The sequence below is a fragment of the Pseudophryne corroboree genome, chromosome 8, assembly GCF_028390025.1.
Source record: "Pseudophryne corroboree isolate aPseCor3 chromosome 8, aPseCor3.hap2, whole genome shotgun sequence".
In the NCBI taxonomy this organism is placed as follows: domain Eukaryota; kingdom Metazoa; phylum Chordata; class Amphibia; order Anura; family Myobatrachidae; genus Pseudophryne; species Pseudophryne corroboree.
The window spans coordinates 213083794-213097109 of record NC_086451.1 but is presented as its reverse complement, the minus strand read 5'-3'; positions in this window follow the sequence as shown (position 1 = coordinate 213097109).

The following is a 13316-nucleotide window of genomic DNA, read 5'->3' as shown; positions in this document are numbered from 1 at the left end:
ACAGAGCAGTCTGCGTAAGGCTATATCAGGAGGCTTGGGTAATTTGCTGTAACAAGAACCTGACACTGGAGACGCTGCGGGAGCACAGAGAACTAGCTTCACAGATACTATGAAAGACGTTGCACTGGCAAATTCCCTCCTCCAGGCCTTCCTGTCTTATAGCAGCTGCTCAGAGCTAATTGGCCACAGGGAAGTGATAAATTGGTGAAGTGTGGGCAAGACAGGCTTTTTGCCCACATCCAAGATGGCCACCGGGAACACAGCCCAGCCTGTTCACAGAAGCCCTGGCTCCACAGCAGCACTGCTAACCCCTGCCGGAGGAACATGCTGCCAGTCTGCTGAGCTGCCAACCAGTGCCCCTGCCTGTCCTCCCAGCACACCCTGCCTGGCGCCAGCAGCCCACACCTCCGCCAGCTGGACCTCTCCAAAGGGACCGGACAGGTAAAAGCCGGCACCCCTGCACAGTCTCCCGCCGAACCGTGACAGGGGGATTACTCCATTATATGCACTTAGACACATAAAGCCAGTATAAAGATGAGCGGGTAGACCACGCGCCATTGCAGGGGCGAGGCTTCACTATGAGCGGATCCAGCAGCAACTGGCGCCATTTTACCTTACTGCAGCTGACACACGCTGACTGACAGGTATGCGCAGCTACTCCATAGAGCTTCCAGATTACCTCAGCAGTACCAGGTGGGCATAGCAGGGGGGAGCTTTATACTTGTGTACTAAGTCCCTAATCTAGGTACTTAGTCTGCGACCCAGCTAAGCTTGGCTTTAGCGATAAGGGCGCCGTGTGCTGTTTCTATTTTCTCTCTGTGTCTCTCGGGAAGGGCTCTTTGAGGGTTAATTGTGCAGTTAACCTTTTCCTTTCTGTGTGCTGCTACGGCTGCAGTATGTCAGGCAAAGAGTGTGTATCATGCAAGGCACTGTGTTCCTCTTCTCCAGGGGGTTCTCTAGTGTGTACTCAGTGTAGTATCCCTTCTCAGGTTAGTGGGGCGGAGCCAGCATGGCTGGATTCAATTCGGGAGATGATTTCCACCATCTCTACTAAATTATCTCGTAATGAGAAGGAGACGAAATACTTAAGACAGTATATGACTGAGTTTATGCAAAAGGACTCAGTCATACTCAGACCAGCTTCTCAGTCCTTTACCATTTTTCCGCAAAAACGTACTTTGGCCCATATCCTGCATTCTGACTCTGATACTGAAGGGACAGAAATGGAGGAAGGTGAGGTGGATATAGAGGTAGGGAAGGGTACTCTGTCGCAAGGTGTTGAGGCTCTCATAGATGCTTTCAGGGTGTGAGGAATTTTACTTTAATGTGAAGAAAAAATCCTCAGACACTTTTCCTGTATCAAAGGAACTAAATACCCTGTTTGAAGGACCGTGGGTTAATCCAGATAAGAAATTTCAAATTCCTTGTTGGTTATTATCATCTTTTAATTTTTCCTCCTGAGGATAGGAAAAAATGGGAAAATCCACCGATAGTGGATGCGTCAGTCTCCAGGCTCTCACGTAAAATAGTATTACCTGTTCCTGGTGCAGCCTCCCTAAAGGATACAGCTGATCATAAGATTGAGACTACACTCAAATCTTTGTATACAGCTGCTGGGGTGGCCCAGAGACACTCTATAGCATGTGGGTGGATTACGCAAGCCATTGCTAAATGGCCTGGTAATTTAATTGAGGGGTTAGACACCTTACCTCAAGAAGAAATTGTTTTACTCCTGCAACACATACAAGACTCTGCGAACTTTATGGTTGAAGCTTAATGCACGCACCACAGCTATGGTAGTGTCGGCATGCAGGGGATTATGGCTACGTCAGTGGACTGCTGATGTGGACTCCAAAAAAGGCGTGGAAGATCTGCCTTTCACAGGTGAGGCCTTATTTGGTGAAGAACTCGATAAGTGGATTTCACAAGCTACTGTGGGTAAATCCACCTATCTACTTTCTGCAGCTCCGCCAGCTAGGAAGGCCTACTCAGGACCCAATTTACAGTCCTTTCAGACTGCAAATTTTTGGGGAAAGACCAGAGGTTCTTCTACAGCAGCCAGAGGTGCTAGAGGTAAACCACGCAAACCAGCGGTTGCTGGTTCTCAGGAACAGAGCTCCGGCTCTGTCTCTTCAAAGCCTTCCGCATGATGAAGGACTGTGAGGCCTGGGAGATAGGCACATGGGAGCCCAGCTAACATTCTTCAGTCACACCTGGACAAGATCTTGCCAGGGTCACTTGGTCATAGACCTTATATCCCAGGGCTAAAGGCTGGAGTTCCAGGATCTCCCACCTCACAGTTTCTTCAAATCAGGCGTACCAGTTTCACAAGAAACAGGAGTAACCTTACAAGAAGCCATTCAAAACTGTTGCAGACCCAGGTCACTGTTCCAGTTCCACCTCATCTACAAAACAAGAGATACTATTCCAGCTTGTTTGTAGTCCCGAAACTGGATGGTTCGGTAAGACCGATTCCGAATCTGAAGTCATTGAACCCATACTTACGAGTGTTCAAGTTCAAGATGGAGTCTCTCTGAGAGTCATGATCTCAGGTCTGGAAGAGAGGGAATTCCTAGTGTCTCTGGATATCAAGGTTGCATACCTTCACATTCCAATCTGGCCGCCTCATCAGGCTTATCTACGGTTTGCGCTGCAGGACTGTCACTACCAGTTACAGGCCCTGCCATTTGGTCTCTCCACGGCACCGAGGGTGTTCACCAAAGTGATGACAGAGATGATGATGCTACTCCGCAAACACGGAGTGAACGTAATTCCTTACCTGGACGATCTTCTGATAAAGTTTGCATCCAGGGAGCAATTGTTGGAGAACATTGGTCTCACAACCAGAATACTCCTGGATCATGGGTGGATTCTGAACCTGCCAAAATCTCACCTAGAACCAATGCAGAAGCTTAATTTCCTGGGAATGATACTGGACACAGAGTCTCATAAAGTGTTTCTTCCCTTGGAAAAGGCAATGGTAATCCAGTCGATGGTTCAGGCTGTCTTGAAGCTGACCCGAATCTCAGTACATCTATGCATCCGCCTTCTGGGGAAAATGGTGGCTTCTTACGAGGCAATTCAGTTCGGATGGTTTCATGCGAGGCCCTTCCAGCTGGATCTGTTGTACAAATGGTCCGGATCGCATCTTGACATGCACCAGAGAATCTCCCATCTGTGGTGGCTACAGACTTCTCACCTCATCGAGGGTCGCAGGGATTCAGAATTGGATTCTGCTAACCACAGACGCAAGCCTCAGAGGTTGGAGAGCAGTCACCAAGGGGGTGCAGTTTCAAGGAAGATGGTCAAGTCCGGAAGTCATCCTTTCAATAAACATCCTGGAGCTCAGGGCTATCTATGACGCCCTTCTGCCGGCCATTCAGGTTCAGTCAGGCAATGTGACGGCGGTGACGTACATAAAATGAAATGGTAGAACGAAAAGCAGAGCCGCAATGTCAGAGGTGTCAAGAATTCTCCTCTGGGCAGAAAAACATGCCGTGGCAATGTCGGCAATCTTCATTCTGGGAGTAGACAACTTTGAAGCAGATTTTCTCAGCATACATGACCTGCCCTCGGAGAAATGGGGCCTCCACTCAGAGGTGTTCCAGTGGCTAACACATTGGTGGAGTTATCCACAAATCGACATGATGGCCTCTCGACTCAACAAGAAGCTCAAGCAGTATTGTTCCAGGTCCAGGGACCCACATTCTGTAGCGGTCGATGCCCTGACAACTCCGTGGGTCTACCAGCTGGGGTACTTGTTTCCTCCCATTCCTCTGATCCCAAGAGTTCTCAAAAGAATAAAAAAGGAAAGAGTTCAAGCAATTATCATCGTATCTGGAAGAAATATGTCTCTTGGTGTGAGAACAGACAATATTCTACGCAGACAATATTCTATGGTGGAATTTCATCTGGGACGCTTCCTGCATTTTCTGCAGTCGGGAGTGGATGTGGGCCTATGCCTAGGTTCCATAAAAGTTCAGATTTCGACCTTGTCTATTTTCTTTCAGAAACAATTGGCTTCTCTCCCTGAGGTCCAGATGTTCTTGAAGTGTGTTCTTCATATCCAGCCTCCCTTTGTGCCCCCCATGGCACCTTGGGCTCTCAATTTGGTTCTACAATTCCTCCAGACTGATTTGAACCATTATAGGAGGTAGACATAAAGTATCTTACGTGGTAGACCGTCACGCTGTTGGCCTTGGCTTTGGCAAGGTACGTATTGGAGCTGGGGACATTGTCTCACAAGAGCCCCTACTTGATTTTCCATGAGGACAGAGCTGAACTCAGGACTTGTCAGCAATTCCTTCTTAAGGTGGTGTCGGCGTTTCACATCAATCAGCCAATTGTGGTTCCGATTGTTACTGACATCTCTGCTACTTCAAAGTCCTTGGACGTTGTAAGGGCTTTGAAGGTATATGTAAAGCGAACTGCTTGTCACCGGACATCGGACTTGCTGTTCGTTCTATATGATGCCAACAAGATTGGGTATCCTACTTCAAAGCCGCCAATTGCACGCTGGATCAGGCTCACTATCCAGCATGCTTATTCCATGGCACATTTGCGGATTCCAAAATCTATACAGGCCCACTCTACTAGGTCGGTGGGTTCCTCTTGGGCAGCTACCCGGGGGGGGGGGTCTCTGCATTACAGCTCTGCCAAGCAGCTTCTTGGTCAGGGTCAAACATGTTTGCCGAGTTCTACAAGTTCGATACCTTGGCCTCTGAGGACCTTTAGTTTGGTGAATCAGTTCTGCAGGGACCTCAGCACTCTCCCACCCAGTTTGGGAGCTTTGGTACTTCCCAATGGTACTAAATGGATTCCCAGTATCTCCTAGGATGTAAGAGAAAATAGGATTTGAATTACCTACCGTAGGGGATACTGGGCGCCCGCCCGGTGCTTCGTTCTTCCTGCACAGTTGCTTGTTTTACTGTTGTTTGGTTCAGCTGTTGCTGTTCCTGTTTTCAAGTTTGTTCTGGTTGTGCTGGTTCGAAATCTCACCACTTTCCTTATCTATATCCTTCTCTCAAAGTATGTCCATCTCCTCGGGCACAGTTTTCTAGACTGATTCTGGTAGGAGGGGCATAGAGGGAGGAGCCAGCACACGTTATCAAACTTCTATAGTACCCATGGCTGCAAGTGAACCCGTCTATACCCACGGTACTAAATGGATTTCCCAGCATCCTCTACGGAGTACGAGAAAAGGATTTACCGGTAGGTAATTAAAATCCTATTATATACTGACAACACAACACTACTGGTGTTCATTAACTCATGGCATGGTTATTTTGGATTAGAAAAACATTACAATATGTTCAAACACTAACATTGTTCTAATTGTTTTATTAGACAAAACAACCTGTAATAATGTTTGTAAGCAACTCCAAATCTGCTAACAATTTGGTATGGCATTTTTTTTAAAATAAATATGTTATACATTTCCAAAATATAAACACTTGTCTAACGTGCTCATAACGCAAACATACCTGAAAATATTGTTGCACTATTCTTGACCTAAGGGCATGTCCCCCTGGGACATGGAGCCCCGCCTCCATGTCCGGCCAACACCTGGCTCGTCATCCTCTGGGGCCAATACCTTATTTTGAGGCAGCTCCACACGCCTCATTACAACAATATTGTGGAGGATTACACACAGGACCACGATTTTACTTACCATTTCAGGCGAATACATGAGGTCGCCACCAGTGCGGTGGAGCACACGGAAGCGCCCTTGTAGGACCCCAATTGTGCACTCCATCAGCTGCCTAGTGGCTGTTAGGGCGGAATTAAATGCAGATTGTGGTCTTGGTGTTAGTCTGCTGTAAGGAATCATGAGCCAGGAGGTGCAAGGATATCCACGATCTCCTGCAAAAACACAATACAATAATAAGCTAAAAATATGGTCAACAATTACAAAGCAACTAAACTTAACCTTTAATACATGATGCAGCTCAAACTCACCCAATATCCACGCGTCTTGTCCTTCCAACAAACTTAATTTTTGCCATATCCCAGATTTCCGAATCACGTGGGAATCATAGGCACTTCCTGGGTACCGGGCATTCAGGGAAAGGATCTGGAGGGATGGGCCACAAACAACCATCACATTCAAAGAGTGGAACATTTTTCTGTTCCTAAAGATTTCTTCATTATGTGTTGGTCCCACAAGTAGAACGTGCGTCCCATCTACTACCCCAATAACGTGTGGGAAGCGACTTCCCCTTCATGGAATTTCTGCTTCACCACAGGTAGGGACTCCACATCCAATGGCATTGCTATGAACTGCTTAGTTCTTTTTAGGAATGCAGCTATGATGCGCCTCAGGATCCTTGAGAATGCTGCCTGGGAGACGCCTACCAGGAAACCAACTATATGTTGGTAGGACCCTGAGGCGCAAAAATTTAAGACAGCAATGAATTGTGTCAGTCGTGGAATTGATGTAGGATTACGAATTGTACTCTCTAAATCTCTCTCTATTATTGATACTAGGCCTTGCACGCCTCCGTTGCCTTCGAGGATGAGGGGCAGCTTGGGGTTGGCCATATAAGTCATAAAGTTATGCTGCCGCCACCATCTGGAAGACAAATTTAACAGAGTGTTAAATCATAATCCAATGATTGTTCCCAAACATTCTTCAATAACAATTTTAAATTAGAAAAACCACTTACAGATGTACGATAATCCATATCTTAATTTTGCGCACCAAGAGGAAAGGAACATTATTAAAATTTGTTCAAAAGACTATACAACTATTAAGCAAAATAACACAACACAGCACAACAACACAATGAGCATACATATACTTACCAGATAAAACAACCACAAAAAAACAACAGCAACAATCAGGATAAAACCAACACAAGGCTACTTAGGTCATAAAATACTACACAATTAACTCTGCCTTGAGAAGAAAAGAGAAACACTTAATAAGCACAGTAAGATAAACCAGTGCCGTTTCTTGCGGCGGGCGAGCCGTGCAACCGCACGGGGCGCCCGCCGCGGCACTTCTTCTGCACTTTGAATCCCCCCTCCCCTCTCCTCCCCAGAGCCCAGCTCGGGGGCGGGGTTTCGCGGAATGACGCGTTTGCGTCGTGACGTCACGACGCAAACGCGTCATTCAGCGAAACTCCGCCCCCCGAGCTGGGCACTCGGGAGGAGGGAGAAGGGGGAGCCGCGCAGACGAGGGAGAGGCGGCTCTCCCTCCCTCCCCCCCACCACCACCTTCCTTAATGTGTAAAATAGGGACACCTGTCTGCCAGAATGTGTAAAATGGGGACACTAGCCTGCCGTAATATGTAAAATGGGTACTCTTGCCTTGCGTATTGTGTAAAATGGGGACACCTGTCTGCCGTAATGTGTAAAATGGGGACACTTGCCAGCCGTAATATGTAAAATGGGGACTCTTGCCTGCCGTACTGTGTAAAATGGGGGCATGTGCCTGCTGCGATGTGTAAAATGGGGACACTTTCCTGCCGCAATGTGTAAAATGGGGACACTTGCCTACCGTGCTGTGTAAAATGGGGACTCTGCCTGCCGTGCTGTGTAAAATGGGGTCGCGTGCCTGCTGTAATGTGTAAAATGAGGACTTTTTTTTTATCCTGTGGTAGCCGTCATGATGACATCAGATGAGGCCACGCCCATCGTAACAATGCCACGCCCATTTTAACGAGGTCAAGCCCCCCTTGTCTATGGGGGGAAAAAACATTTTTTCTTATGTGAAGGGGGGGGGGGGGGGGGCGCATTTTTAAATCTCGCACTGGGAGCCAAATTGGCTAGAAACGGCCCTGAGATAAACCAACACCCCACCACACAACACACACCAGTGAACATGCATATACTTACTCACAGATGAGATGGAATAAAAAACAAATGAAAGGCCAGAAACAGGAACCAAAAAAGGCTACTTTGCCACAAAAATGAAAAATGTAAATAAAAAATATGCTGCTGCCTTTAGGAGAAAGAGAAATAAGCATAATAAAAACACACATAGAATTTGCTAAAATCCCTCCACACAACACACACCTGTGAACATGCAAATACTTACCCACATATGACTTTGACAAACCAAAAAGGCAAAAGGCCTCCCAAAATAAAGTAAATTGGATAGTTTGCCTTAAAACAAAACTCAAAAAGATGCAGTCTTCAGGAGAAAGAGAAATAAGCATAATCAACACACACATAGAATATGCTAAAATCCCTCCACACAACACACACCTGTGAACATGCATATACTTACCCGCAGATAGATATACTGTTGTTCTCTTGATAATAAATGTGAAAGTAAAATAATTAAAAACAACAACAACAACAGTCAGGTCATCCACACTACAAACAGCCTTCCATACAAACCAACCAAATAAATAAATAAATAAATAAAAACATGCATTATTTGTGCTACACGCTGTGCGACCGCAATACAGCAAATAAACGCAATGCACCACAATACATTACAAAGGACATGTTGCAAACACATGTTGTGCTGTGCAAACTCACACAATCGCCACCATACAACATACTTACCACAAAAGCTAACAATCCCCCCCAAATATAGACACGACTCTGCATAACACATTACATTGCCATTACTCCAGGGAAATATATTTGAAAACACAACATATTTAGAGAGACAGCACAAAAAAACACAACTTACCTCCACAATCCACTTTCCATTCTCCACTCTAGACTCTCCACTCTCAACTCTGTACTCTCCATACACCCACAAACCACGGATGACTAGAACATGCTTAAATAGTGTAAGCAATCACCGCAAATAGACCAATTGTGTATGCATCACCTGTGGTAGTTTTCGCTAAGCATGCCTACTCAGGTATAAAACACCCCCTGAACCATACGCACAAGCTACCTGCATCATGGAGCATGACCTTGCACAGGAATTGAGGCAACTTTGCGAAGAGTATGCTGCAATAAGGGACAAACAAACAAGAATCCAACAAAGGCTACAGCAGTTGGCACAGGAACAAGAAGCTGGCTTTGCAGAGAAGACAGGAGCTGGACCCAGTACTGAAGTACCCCCATCTACTGGGCAACAAACACAACAAGAAGCTGGTGTGAGTTCCTTGGCTGAGGAAGATGTGGGCCAAACTGAGGGAGATTCTGGCTCAACTACACAAACGCAACAATCCGAATAACAAAGTGAAGAGGAAGGTGAACTAGTTCTCAGGCTACTGCATTGCAGGCAACAACACAAAAGAGAAAACGCCAACCACCATTTACCAAGAGGGAGTAGGCCATTTTGTCATCCCACAAGCCATTGAGAAGATTAATTTTGGAAATAAAATCACAGATGCTGTGAATGCGGTGGGACCAATGTCCGCACAACCCAAGAAGTGAGGAGACATTAAGTACATACTGAGGCATATTCTAAAACACTATTGTCTGCATTTACTAAGATGGAAGCTTGATTTTAGATGTAATGTTACCTAAAGCAACCAAAACTATTACATATGTAACCTTCTAGAAGGTGCTAGATAAATGATGAGCTTAATGCTTTGGTATGTTTCTACCTCTATCTTGAAGTTATGTTTCTACCTCTATCTTGAAGTCCAATTTACATATTACAATATTTTCTGCTATGTATGTGGACAAGTAGAAGTAGGGTGTGATATTTGTGACTGCTTTATGTATAAAATTGAAACAAAAGCAAAAAATTGGAAGAAAATGTACTAATGTTTTCTTTTTTCACCTTACCCCTAATCACAAAAACATCTGTAGTTGGGCTGGTCCCGGCTGAAATTGAAAAAGTCTGTGCAGTGGAAAGCTTCAAGGGCAACAGGGGGAGGGACACTCCCTGAGACTTTCAAATTTACGGACTTGGAGAAGCAAGCGATTGTCTGTGTGTCGTATGAAGAGGTGGCAGGTGTGTCCAAAATGGACACCGACACACCTGCCCTTGAATGTCCACATGCCTTGGAAGGTAAATTGTTTTTTTTTAGATTTTTAGTCTTTAAAAACTTTAAAAATGTGGTGTCAAAGTCAAAAATATTACATAGAGAGACCATATAAACTGCACACATATAAGCCGCTATACTTGCAAATATGCGCAGCGAGCACAGCAAACACCAGACATCATGGAGATATAGAATTGGCTGATGAATTGATGTCATGAATACGTATCATTTGAACAGAACCAGATGTGCCCATCATGTTTGGTATTGAAGCAAGCAGAATGATGTGTGGGTTAGTTTGATGCTGGTTGTGAAGTTGTGGGACATTGCAGCAGATAGATATGATTATATGTATAAAAGCTAAGATCATATTGTTAGAACAATGGATGCTCAAGACAACCTTTTACTAAGTTTTCAGGGCTGAACCTGATTAGCATATACAAAGAGAATAGTGACTCAATACAAAGGAGAAAGAAAGACCCCTCCCCCAGGTACTGGTCAAACAGGAAGGTAGTGGTCAGGTGTGGCCTCAGAGAACAGATGTAATGTAGCTACACTCACACACACACACACAGCTACCTGGCACCCAGCAGCATGGCGGCTAAATCCCCAGGACATCCTCCAAACTAAAGGCTAAGTATTGAACTTCACATGGCTAGATAAGGAAACAGACAGATTGCTTTCTGGTTTAAATAGGATATTGTAAATTGGTTGTGTGATTGTTGGGTGTTTGTGGATACTCTGTGAAGTCTGTGATGGATTGGAACAGTATACCATCTGTAGCATAGTATTTGTGGTATTTGTTTGCCTATGGAGATTTAAAATAGATTGTGCTGGTTAGTTATACTATATATCCTGTTAATCATAAATACCACCATGCAGTTACGTTTGTGTTAATTACATTGTGATCTGGTCTTGTGATGAATATGCTCTGGTTATTGAGATACTGAAGTTGTTTGGGATGTGAAATTATGAGATGGTTCTAGGAAGTTGGATTACATTGTGAAAGGTGATTTAGATGGTTTGGAATTGTAAAATCAGAACATATGCATTGTTTTGAGGCTTGGACATTTTGGAATAACATGGAGTCTTGTGTCTCCTGCTATGTGATTGTGGTGTAGTTGAGAGTGCCATGTGTTTGGACCTGCAAATCTAAAATGGCTGCTGCTGGATGTCTTCCCCTCCCCCTTTCAGCCATGTGGTGTGGTCTTTGGAATCAAGTGGAGGTTTCCCAAAATGGAGTCTAGCTTCTGTCCCATGATATAGGGACAGCCAGTATGAGTAAGCCCAAGTATTTCATCAGCATTGACTAACTGCGCAGCGATTGTTCCTCACATGTGTAAGCTTCTCTGCAATCATGTTGTCTTACTGTGAGCCATTTCTCTCATATCTCTCTCTCTCTCTCTCTCCCTTCTCTTTTCTCCCATATCTCCCCTTTGACTAGTATTGTATTGTATTGTATTAGATTGGTATTGTATTGTATTTCTAGTGTAGCTATTTTGGTTAGGAAGTATCTGTTATATTGTAGTGTATCATTTGTACTGTTATTCCCTTTTACAAGTATATTAGATATAATACAGTTAATAGGCTTTGGACCCTAAACCAGTATCTGTGTATTGTCTATAGTTTTAAGTGTTCACTTGAGCGTCGGTGACGCTCAAGCAGCTTTGTAGTTAGTCAGGTTACACAAGGTTGCACTTACACCCTGTATTCACATTAAGGTATTCTGTGTATTTCATTGATAAGGTTTAGACATAAAGGTATAGCGTTGTGAGCGTCTGCGCCGCTGGTGATCTCCTCGTGGTCTCGAGCGTCCGCTACGCCATAGCGAATCAGTACTCTAGTCATAGCCAACAACGTGCTGTCCTGTGATCTCTGGGCCGTGAGCGAACGTGACGCGTGAGCGTCTCGCCTACGGCTGAGCGATCGTTACGCAACCAGCGTACCCATACGGTACTTCTTAAGTAAACAGCGTACAGTGTTCTTAGACTTCATAAAGGGTTGTTTATACGACAAAGGAAAAGAAATCATCAATTGGGGGACTCGTCCTGTCCTTCACATATCTCTGCTAGGTAATATCAGCAGACATTATCCATCAGCAAAGGGCGGGATCATATTCCTTGCAGTGCTGATTGGATAAGCGTCTGTTTCGCTTAGTAAAGGGTGCTGAGGGAATCCGGGACCGGAGGTAAGAACAGTACGCTATTGTCTTTGAAAATCTGGTTTTTATTTCAATTTGGTGCCAACTACACACTCAGGCCTAGAATAACTTTAGGAGTTTTGAATGATGACTTTCTTTGTGACAAGAGGCCGCATGGTCTGTCCACCATTTTGTGTGACCCTCATGGAGGTGGAAGGGGGAGGAGCAGCGGCCATTTTGGGAAGGTCAAATTTTTTTTTTTTTTCTGAGCGGCTGGTTTTCAGTTGACTCAGGAAACAATCAGCCATCCACTGTCAAAAAGAAATCATCATTTAATGAGTTTTTTTTTATGCATTTATTTAATCTATATCATAGTCAATCATAAGTAATAGTGATTGGTACTTATATGTAATATCTATATGCGTGTGCTTACATCAATGTATGTTATTAGATTAAATTTAGAATTGCATTTTCATCTGTGTAAGTTTCACATCTCACCTTCCTGTTTGCCATTTGCATTGATAACGTGCTGAGAAAATTTGCTGCTATAAAAAAAAAAAAAAAAGGTAAGGGAGTAACTGAAAAAAAAAAAAAAACAAGCACACAGCATAGAAGATACTGTGTGGTGTTTGGTAAGCGTTTATATAGTGAAATATCGCTTATAGTAAGGCGATACAGAAGCCACAAGACAATAGCACACATTTGTTCAGTTTCCAAAATTTAGTTTAAATACCTTACTTTACTGTAACGCCTCTGGGGAGAGCTATCAGACTACGGGAAATGATTTTTCTGATCAGAAAACTATAAGAATGATAGTGGGTTGAAAACGGTATGAGTGTATTGAATCCCGCTTTGTGGACTTTGTGATCTATGTGATAAAACGGTATTGAATTCCGCTTTGTGGACTTTGTGATCTGTGTGATCTATGTGGAACGTGATGAGCACGATCTGAGTGAAAACGTGCAACAGAGTGTGATAAAGTTTTCGTTGTATTACGCTCTGGCTGTTTTGGAGCACAGTAGGGAGACTCCAATGATCCTACCATTTATGGGCAACAAGTGTCTATGGGGTATATGCAATAGCGGGCGAATTGGCAAAATAGGCGAATTCCGGGCCGTTTTCGCCTCCAAAAATCAATTCGCCTATGCAGTGCAGTCATTTTTCGCAAAAAAACGGCCCGTCAAAATTCGCCTTTTCTCAATTCGCCTTTTTCCGAATTCGCCTTTTCTGCAATGGTACAGATGCTGCAATTCGCCTCCAGCATATTCAATTCA